The sequence below is a fragment of the Mus caroli genome, chromosome X, assembly GCF_900094665.2.
Source record: "Mus caroli chromosome X, CAROLI_EIJ_v1.1, whole genome shotgun sequence".
Lineage (NCBI taxonomy): Eukaryota > Metazoa > Chordata > Mammalia > Rodentia > Muridae > Mus > Mus caroli.
In genome coordinates this window covers 3,878,450-3,887,962 of record NC_034589.1, presented here as the reverse complement: position 1 = coordinate 3,887,962, position 9,513 = coordinate 3,878,450, and the positions used below count along the sequence as shown (strand labels likewise).

At 38.6% G+C, this 9,513-nt stretch overlaps 1 protein-coding gene across 1 annotated transcript in view; it reads right to left on the bottom strand.

Annotated features, from left to right (window-relative positions):
• Sytl5 (synaptotagmin like 5) overlaps window positions 1-8,503 on the bottom strand; it is a 62,080-nt gene extending 53,577 nt beyond the window's left edge. The window contains exons 1-2 of the mRNA XM_029472984.1: window positions 8,392-8,503; window positions 6,756-6,855 (exon numbers count right to left, since the gene is read on the bottom strand). The gene's annotated coding sequence lies outside the window, so the exon portion shown is untranslated. The remainder of the gene's footprint in view (window positions 1-6,755; window positions 6,856-8,391) is intronic.
• Window positions 8,504-9,513: the final 1,010 nt, after the last annotated feature.

Sequence of the window (9,513 nt, the reverse complement as noted above, 5' to 3'; positions counted from 1 at the left end):
CCTGCCTCTGCCTCCCGAGTGCTGGGATTAAAGGCGTGCGCCACCACGCCCGGCTAAAATTTATATTTCTTTCATCAATAAGTGACTGTTCAATAAAAGAGGAAGGCTGTGGGTTCTTAGGAGTTGGATGTGAGTCCCTCTAGTTCTCCAGCTACTTGTTCTCCATACTACTTGTAGATAAGCCAGGTCTCTGTCCCTGCTAAGCAAAAGATTATCTAGTTTGGAAACTCATCAGAGCCAGCTGAGAGAAGCATGGTCTGGGCTGGGACTCTTTGCAAGAATTCTGAATTAGGGAATGACATATAACTTGCACAGAAAGGAAATGATTTTCTGGGATGAACAAAGGCTGCAAGTTAGAGCACAGCCCTGTTAGAGTATTGACTACCTTTTTCATTAATGGTACCCAAAACAACTCTGGGGAATGAAAGAGTATGCTATGTACATTTTCTGTTCTTATTAAGCATGCTCTGTATCACTGAGCTGAACTGTAAATAGCATATCTTTGCAATTTATTAGTTCCTGGACATTTTTATACAATGTATTTTGATTATATTCACTCCCCCAACTTGTCACCAATCCACCATCCCTTCCCCTTTGGCCCAAATTTGTGTTCTCTCTAATGCACTCTCTCTCTCTCTCTCTCTCTCTCTCTCTCTCTCTCTCTCTCTCTCTCTCTCTCCTTCTTTCATGTGCGCATTTGCATAGACATGCATGTGTGTGTGAATTTGCCCACTCTGTGTGTATGCATGTGTGTGTGCACAAGTCTGTGTAAATTCTATGTGTAAATTCTATGTACATTCTTTGATGGAATCTTCATACATTCCTTGGCATCTCTCCTGTGCTAATGAGGTTTACACAATGAAAGCTCTTGTGCTGAGAGAAATCTGATTGCATTACTACTGCATGGAGTTAATTGGAAGTTAAACAAAAATAGCTTTTGGGGTAATGGAGTTCAAGTCCTTATCCAGGATATTGAGCACACTAAATATGGCTGTTTCTAAATACATTTAAATATGCTTGGCACTAATTGGACTCCAGGGTTTATTAATAACAGCAATAATTTTACAAAGTGCACATCAAGTAGAGGAGGAGATGAGTTGCCGAGCCCTAGAGGGAGTTGGTGGGAGGTAGTATAGGTAGATAAAATCAAAGTACATTGTATACAGATTTGAAATTTTCAAAGAACAAATAAAAATATTAAAAATAACAACAAAATCTCAGCTATATTCTTTAGCCAAACGATTCTGGGTGCAACTGTTTCATTTATTTTACATTCAACAGTGTTCTATGTGACTAAATGGATTCCAAAGGTACTGGCATAATCTTAATAGAATCTACTAAGTTGTCTCTGCTTCAAAGGACCCTGACAAAATGTCACTGTTAAATTGTCAGAACCTTCATTCTACTGGAAAACTATATTTGGGGTAAAAATGATGCTTATTATAATATCAGTCTTTGCTGCTTGGAGAAGCACCTGTACATACCCTTGCTTCTACACTTTTAAGGTGTCTCCTCTGCTCACCATTACCCCTTCTTCCTTTTGATAGCCTGAACCTGACTCATTCATCAAGCCCCTTGTCAAGCTGCTTGTAATCTGATGCGTGTGTCTTGATGTCTCTTATAGCATCCTAAAAACAGGTACTATCTATTTAATTTGTGACATTTATTGCCTATGACATCTCTGTGACTGATTAACATCTCTTTTTAACACATCATTGTTTTTAGAGAGAGCTCAATAGCTTGTATTGCCATGTTATATTTTCATATAAGCCTTTAAAACAGCAACTTTTTAGGAGTTAAACTTTTCTCTCTAACTGGATATTACAACCTTTGAAGGCAGAACCACAGCTGCCAGTTTTGAGACACAGCAGGACTCAGCCCAGTGATATGGTGGTTTGGATGAATCAGGATCTATGCAAATCATTTTTGTCAGTTATTGTTTTCCAGCTCCAAAATTCCTTATTTGTGTGACCTCATTCTGTGACAGCTGAACCAAGTTCTGAAAACTATAGATCTTAATAGAATCAGTAGGCTCTGAGATCCTTATTTAGTCAATCCATTGATTATTTCTAAGGAGTTGGGCACTATGTTAGATGTCTTAACACCAAAGGAAGGAAGGTTCTGGGAAGCACTAAAGGAGATTACCATTAAGTGGATATATTTTGGGCAAGCAGAGTGCATGGGGACAAGAGATGCATGTGTACAAGGCATTGTGCGAACCCCAAAGAATAAATGAATACAATAGGATGGGGGGTTAATGCTTAGGATGGGAATTTGAGAAATTCTAGAAATTCTAGAACGTTGTTTACATTCTCCACTAATTAATGAATGATGGACTATGCACAAGAGTTTGAGTTATTTTATACTTTTATTTAATCTCTGCTCATACGTCAGAACACTGAAAAACAAAAACACTTCTTTTAGAGCTAGCTACAATCTCAGCCATTGTCAGCATTTCATGTTGTTTTCTGTAGGTGAATTTCCCTTAATTATCTGATTGACTAATAAAGATAACAAATAGCCAATCGCTATGCAAGAAATGAGGAGGCAGGTTTTCAAGAGGAGAGGAGGAGGAGAAGCTGGAGGATATGGTGGGCAGAGGAGGACAGAGGGAGAAAACTTAGAAGGAAGATGGAGCAGAAGAGCATGGCCTGGAGAAACTGCAAGTAGCTGGGATTTCATAGCTGGGGAATAAAGTTGTTTAGAGGCATATCTGCCAAATATAGACATGCAGTTTATAGATATCTAACTAAGTTGAATTTTCCTTGCATGGGCTTATTGGGGTGGGAGATTTACCACAACTGCTGAGAAAACAATGCAATGCCACATGAGGCTTGGCATATTTTAGAACCCTTGCTATTCAGTCTTCATTTGGGGTGGGGCGGGGGGGGGTCTGATTCTTTTGTGGCACCTAGCTGCTGGTTCCCAGTGCCTCCTTGTATCTTGTTCTCTAACGTATACCCCATTGCTTGTTACAGTACTAAACAGGAATATTCGCCTTCTGAACTAAGTTGAAGTGCTCAACTGTGATCTTTTTTCCCTTAAGGAACCTTGTAAGATTAAATAAGGAACAGAGTGTTTGAGTAACTATGTTTTAATTGGAGTTGTTTAATATATCAGCAGGGAGGTTAGAGGAGAGGGATGCTGGCATTTAAAAGCAAAGGCTCTCATATGCTGTTTATAGCCATGGCTGACTCTGACCAGAGATATGCCTGAAAATAATGGGTATCACTTGGCAGCAGTATAAATAATTCTAATAAAATAAGAACTCTTGCATGTTCAGGTCATCCAGGGGATTTATTTATATGAGGTTGAAAGTATTTAAGATTGCATTTCTTCACTACACATGCCTGTGCCCAGAAACAGCTTGACTTCTAGGAGATCCATCATAACCAGGCTCGAAGATGAGATATCCCCCACCCCAATACCTGGCCTAAGTGGGACCCACACAGGGCCCAGAGGATGCAGGACCTATCTGCCATGCCAGAGATCCTTCCAGTCCAGTCCACAACTGTACCCAGAGGTGGATCAGATGCTCTAGCTCCCCCCATGCCCACATCCAGAGATAGCTTGACTCCCATAAGCTCTGCCATTATCAGGCTCACATATGAGGCAACCCCTAGCATCAATACCTGGCCTAACTGGAACCCTCATGGGGCCCAGCAGAGGCAGGGTCTATCTACCCTGCTGAAGACACATCTTCCTTCCAGTCTGCAACTCTGCCTGGGGTAAAGCTAGTGCTCCAAATCATCTCCTAAACCCACTTCCAGAGACAGCTTGATTCTAAAGAGGTATATTACAACACAAATCAGGAGCTTCAAATCCCCTCCCATACCAAGAACAGCCTCATTCAAGGAAGTCCATTATAACCAGGCTTACAAAAGGAACAGGCTCTAGTCATAGACAGCAAGGCCATTTAACACCAGAGATAACAAGATGGCTATAGGCAAGCACAAGAACACAAGCAACAGAAACCAATGCCACTTCGCACCATCAGAACCCAGTTCTCCCACCACAACAAGCCCTGGATACCCCAACACACCTGTAAAGCAAGATTCTGATCTAAACTCCCATCTCACAAAGATGATAGAGGACCATAAGGAGGCTCTTAACTCCCTTAAAGAAATACAGGAGAACACAGGTAAACGGGTAGAAAACCTTAAAGAAGAAACACACAAATCCCTTAAAGAAATACAGGAAAACACAATCAAACAGGTGAAGTAATTGAACAAAAATATCCAGGATCTAAAAATGGAAATAAAAACAATAAAGAAATCACAAAGGGAAGCAACCCTGGAGATGGGAAAATCCTAGGAAAGAGATTAGGAGTTATAGATGTAAGCATTGCCAACAAGAGATAGAAGAGAGAATCTCAGGCATAGGGGATACTATAAAACATATTGACACAACAGTCAAAAAAAATAGAAGATGCATAAATCTCCTAACCCAAAACATCCAAGAAATTCAGAATACAGTGAAAAGACCAACCTAAGAATAATAGGGATAGAAGAAAGTGAAGATTCCCAATTCAAAGGGCCAGAAAACATCTTCAACAAAATCATAGAAGAAAACTTCCCTGTCCTAAAGAAAGAGATGGCTATAAACATATGAGAGGCCTACAGAACTCCAAATAGATTGGGCCAGAAAAGAATTTCCTCCTGTCACATAATAAAAGCACTAAATGCACAGAACAAAGAAAGAATATTAAAAGTTGTAATGGAAAAGGCCAATAACTTATAAAGGCAGACCTATCTGAATTATTCCAGACTTCTCAACAGAGAGTCTAAAAGCTAGAAGATTGTGGACAGATGTCAGGCTGACTCTAAGAGAACACAATTGCCAGCCCAGGATACTATAGCTGGCAAAACCCTCAGTCACCATAGATGGGGAAAACAAGATATTCCATGACAAAATCAAATGTAAACAATATCTTTCCATTAATCCAGCCTTGCAGAGGAAAATTGAAGGAAAACTCCAGTGCAAGTAGGGAAACTGCACCCAAGGAAAGCCAAGAAATTAATCATCTTACAACAAATACAAAAGAAGAGAACCACAGAAACATAATACCACCTGTAACAGCAAAACCAACAGGAACCAATAACCATTGGTCTTTAATATATCTCAATATCAATGGACTCAATCCCCCAATAAAAAGACATAGGCTAACAGACTGGATACATAAACAGGACCCCGTATTTTGCTGTATACAGGAAACACACCTCAGTGACAAAGACAGAGACTACCTCAAACTAAAAGGATGAAAAAAAATTCTAAGCAAATGGTTCCAAGAAACAAGCTGGAGTAGCCATTCTAATATGCAATAAAATAGACTTACAACCAAAAGTTATCAAAAGAGATGGGGAAGGACACTTCATACTCACCAAAGGAAAAATCCACCAAGATGAACTCTCATTTCTGAACATCTATGTTCCAAATTCAAGGGCATCCACATTTGTAAAGAAATGTTAGTGAAGCTCAAAGCACACATTGCACCTCACACAATAATACTGGAAGGCTTCAACACCCCACTCTCACCAATGGACAGATCATGTAAATAGAAACTAAACAGAGACACAGTGAAACTAACAAGTTATGAACCAAATGGGTTTAACAGTTATCTACCGAACATATCTCCCTAAAACAAAAGAATATACCTTCTTCTCAGCACCTCATCATGCTTTCGCCAAAATTGACTATATAACTGGAAACAAAACAAGCCTCAGCAGATATAAGAAGATTGAAATAATCCCAAGAATTCTATAAGATCACCATGGACTAAGGCTGGTCTTTGATAACAGCAAAACCAACAGAAAGCACACATACTCATAGAACCTGAATAACTCTCTACTCAATGATAACTTGGTCAGGGAAGAAATACAGAAAGAAATTAAATACTTTCTATAATCTAACAAAAATGGAGGCACAGCATACCTAAACTTATGGGATACAATGAAAGCAGTAGTAAGAGGAAAATATATAGCACTGAGTATCTTCATAAAGAAATTGGAGAGATCCTTCACTAGTAACTTAACAAGCACATCTGAAAACTCTAGAACAAAAAGAAGCAAACACACCCAAGAGAAGTAGACAGCAGGAAATCAAACTCAGTGCTGAAATCAACCAAGGAGAGACAAAAAAGAACTATACAAAGAATCAACAAAACCAGAAGCTGGTTCTTTCAGAAGATCAATAAGATAGATTAACTCTTAGCCAGACTAACCAGAGGTCACAGAGACAGTATGCAAATTAACAAAATCAGAAGTGAAAAGGGAGATCTAACAACAGAAATTGAGGAAATTCAAAAATGATCAGATCCTAGTACAAAAGCCCATACTCAACAAAACTGGAAAATCTAGATAAAATGGATGATTTTCTAGGCAGATAATAGGTAACAAAGTTACATCAGAACCAGATAAAATATCTAAACAGTCCCATAACCCCTAAGGAAATAGAAGCAGTCATCAAAAGGCTCCCAACCAACCAACCAACCAACCAAACAAACAAACAAAAACAAGAAAACAAAACAAAAACAAACAAAAAAAAACCACCCAAGGTCAGATGGTTTTAGTGCAAAATTCTATCAGACATTAAAAGATGACCTAATTCCAATACTTCTCTTCTCTCAAAATTTAAAAATAAAGATTGCATTTTCCTAGGATAGAATGTTGCCCTAGTTGAGTCTCTCACCTCCTCTGGGCTACTGAAGTGACATCAGACATAAAACAGTAAAGATCCTTTATTTTAGAGATGCTTACCCCTTCTTCTTTGGGCCATCATGAGTTGTCTTCTGCCTGACAGAAGACGAAGTATCTGACTTGTCTACATATTGTTGTGCTTGCTCTTGGTTTTGTGTTTCTTCAGACCCTCATGAAAAAAAAAGAAAATAAATTTATATACAAAATTATCAGAAAGGATAACAGATTTCTCCTCTATACTCAGTTTTTTAGATTACCGCAAGACAAAAACGTTATAATAATCAGTAATGGCAGTTCAATCTCAAGTTATTTTGTATACATAGTTAGTCCTAATTTTTTGAATACTGTTGAGATAACTAAGAATTAAGATCAGAACTCATCAGGGGAAAGTTTGATAAGATAAGGTTCCCAAGAGAGATTACAATGAAGGAACATATTCATTATGCCTCCTCAGATATTTTTAGGGTATAAAATGTTGCATTCAAGAGATTTCTAAATCCATAGACTACAGGCATTATTTTTGTAGGCAGAATTTTTTTTCTGTTTTGAGACAAGTTCTCAATATATTCCTAAGACTGGTCTGGAACATACTATGTATCCCAGCTTGCATTTAATTACATCACCCTTGTACCTCAGTCTCCCAGTAGTAGTAAACAGAAGTATGCCACAATACACCACAACCAGACATCATGTACATGAGAGCCAGACTTCACAGAATGATAGGCATGTGTGCATGCATTTTATGCCTAGATGTGTAGTCTATACACTAGAAGTCTCTGGGGTTTACTATAGGTAGAGGCTGTAGATGACTGGATAATTTTTATTCAACCTGATTCTTCTAACATCAGACCTGATGTTACTCATCTGTAGGAGCCTGTCTTTGTGGCAGTCACACCCAAAAGTGACACAGAGATCAGTTGAAAGCTTCCCACACCAAAAGATACCCCTTCTACCTTTATTACATAAATCATGCATGGGAAATCTATACTCAAGAAAGATTACTTCAATAATGAACCAATTAGATTGTTGTTTGAGTACACTGAAAATCAATCCCAAGCTGGTTGTTCTTGGTATTTGGGGTCAGTATAATTCCTCATTGACTGAAACTTTCTTGCATATTTTAAGCCCATTATCTTATCATACTTGGTTACTGTCCAATAAATGCCATCAACTCAATCAAATCATTATAACAACCAAAAATGCTCCTTGGCATTTCCTAATGCTCATATTTGTGAGACTGGAACTTTAAAGTACAATGGTAGTGATTGGTTAGGAGCCAATAATTGGATTAAAAAATACCATCTCAAAAATCTGAAATTAAACCTGGTGAAAAAAATCAAGAATTTATTTTAAAATGGGAAGCACTTATTACATCAATTTTAGGTTGCTTTCTTAACTGTTTAGCAAAACATGAGAATCACACTTGGAAAAATTAACTTGTTATGATGAGGATGAATAGCTTCTATGAAATCCCAGCATGTGAGATATGTAGAAATCAGGACAAAGTTTCTTTTCTACTGGCTTCATTTGTGTGATATTCAGATTTAGATTTCAAGCTACCAAGTTGTGAAATGACCTAAGGGGCTGAGGGGAAATGAATCCAACTGTGTTTACCTGCTTCATTTCCCCAGAGAAATGACTTAACCCAGCCAAATACAAGCTTACATTCTTGGAGACAAGTGATTCCATTAGTTACCTGGACTTCTTCTTAAGATGGACTGTCGAACGACATCAGTGCCCAGAACATTGACTTGCTTGAAACGCTTTGCCTTTTCTTCCAAGAACCATTCTCCACTGATAATCCTTAGCTGCCTACTCATGAAGCAAAAGGAAGGTTCTCAAATTAAATTATTTAGCTGCATAGATACCTTTCAAAAACAAGTTAGGTAAAAACCCTGACTATGGATAAAAGATCTTCAATATGGTGGACAACCAAAAGCTCCATATGAGATAAAGGCATCAATAAGGGCTTGTTTGGGGAAGATGTTTTCATGGAATATAAACACAGGACTAGAGTAGAGAACAAAGACTATCCTAATAATTCAGGAGAATGGTGATGGGGTGCATTCCAGAACAAGGGGAAAACTAATAGAGAGGAAGAAAGAAAATCAAAATACCCTTGTTAAGAATGTCTTCCTGGGTTTCATAATCAATTGAATGTAAAAGATGGGATAGGATCCTTGTACTGGGTGGGTTTTGTTAGCTCAACACAAACTGTATCACTTGGACAGGGGAACTGCAACTGAGGAACTACCTCCATCTGATTGGCCTCAAGTATTTTCTTGACAGATGATTGATGCAGGAGGGTTCAGTTCACTGTGTGTGATGTTACCCCTAAGGACTATGACCTGGCTTATATACAAATAAAAGCTGGGAAAGGCATGGAGAGAAAGCCAGTAAGGAACTTTCCTCCATGGTTCCTGCTTCTGCTCCTACTTGATCCTCAATGATGGATGTGTTTGGGCTGTACAAACCAAATAAACCCTTTTGTCTTCAACTTGCTAATGATCAATGTTTTATGACAGCAACAAAAACTCAGACTTGCCCTATCCATTTTTGAGCTGTACCTATAAAGGCTATATGAAATCACCTTCTTTCTTCTCTCTAGAAATGTCTGTGATCTTTACTTTCACTTTTCCTACAACATAGACAGCTTTAAACTTTATCTTAGGATTGTAAGTCATATCTATTGGTCTATTAATTCACTGAGAGAAAACCTCTATATTGTGGCCTCCCTTCCCCCCAGCCTGGAACCTGCCTGCTCAAGGGTGGAGCTACCGGCTCATTCGTCCTGCCACACCCACTGCTGGAACCTGCC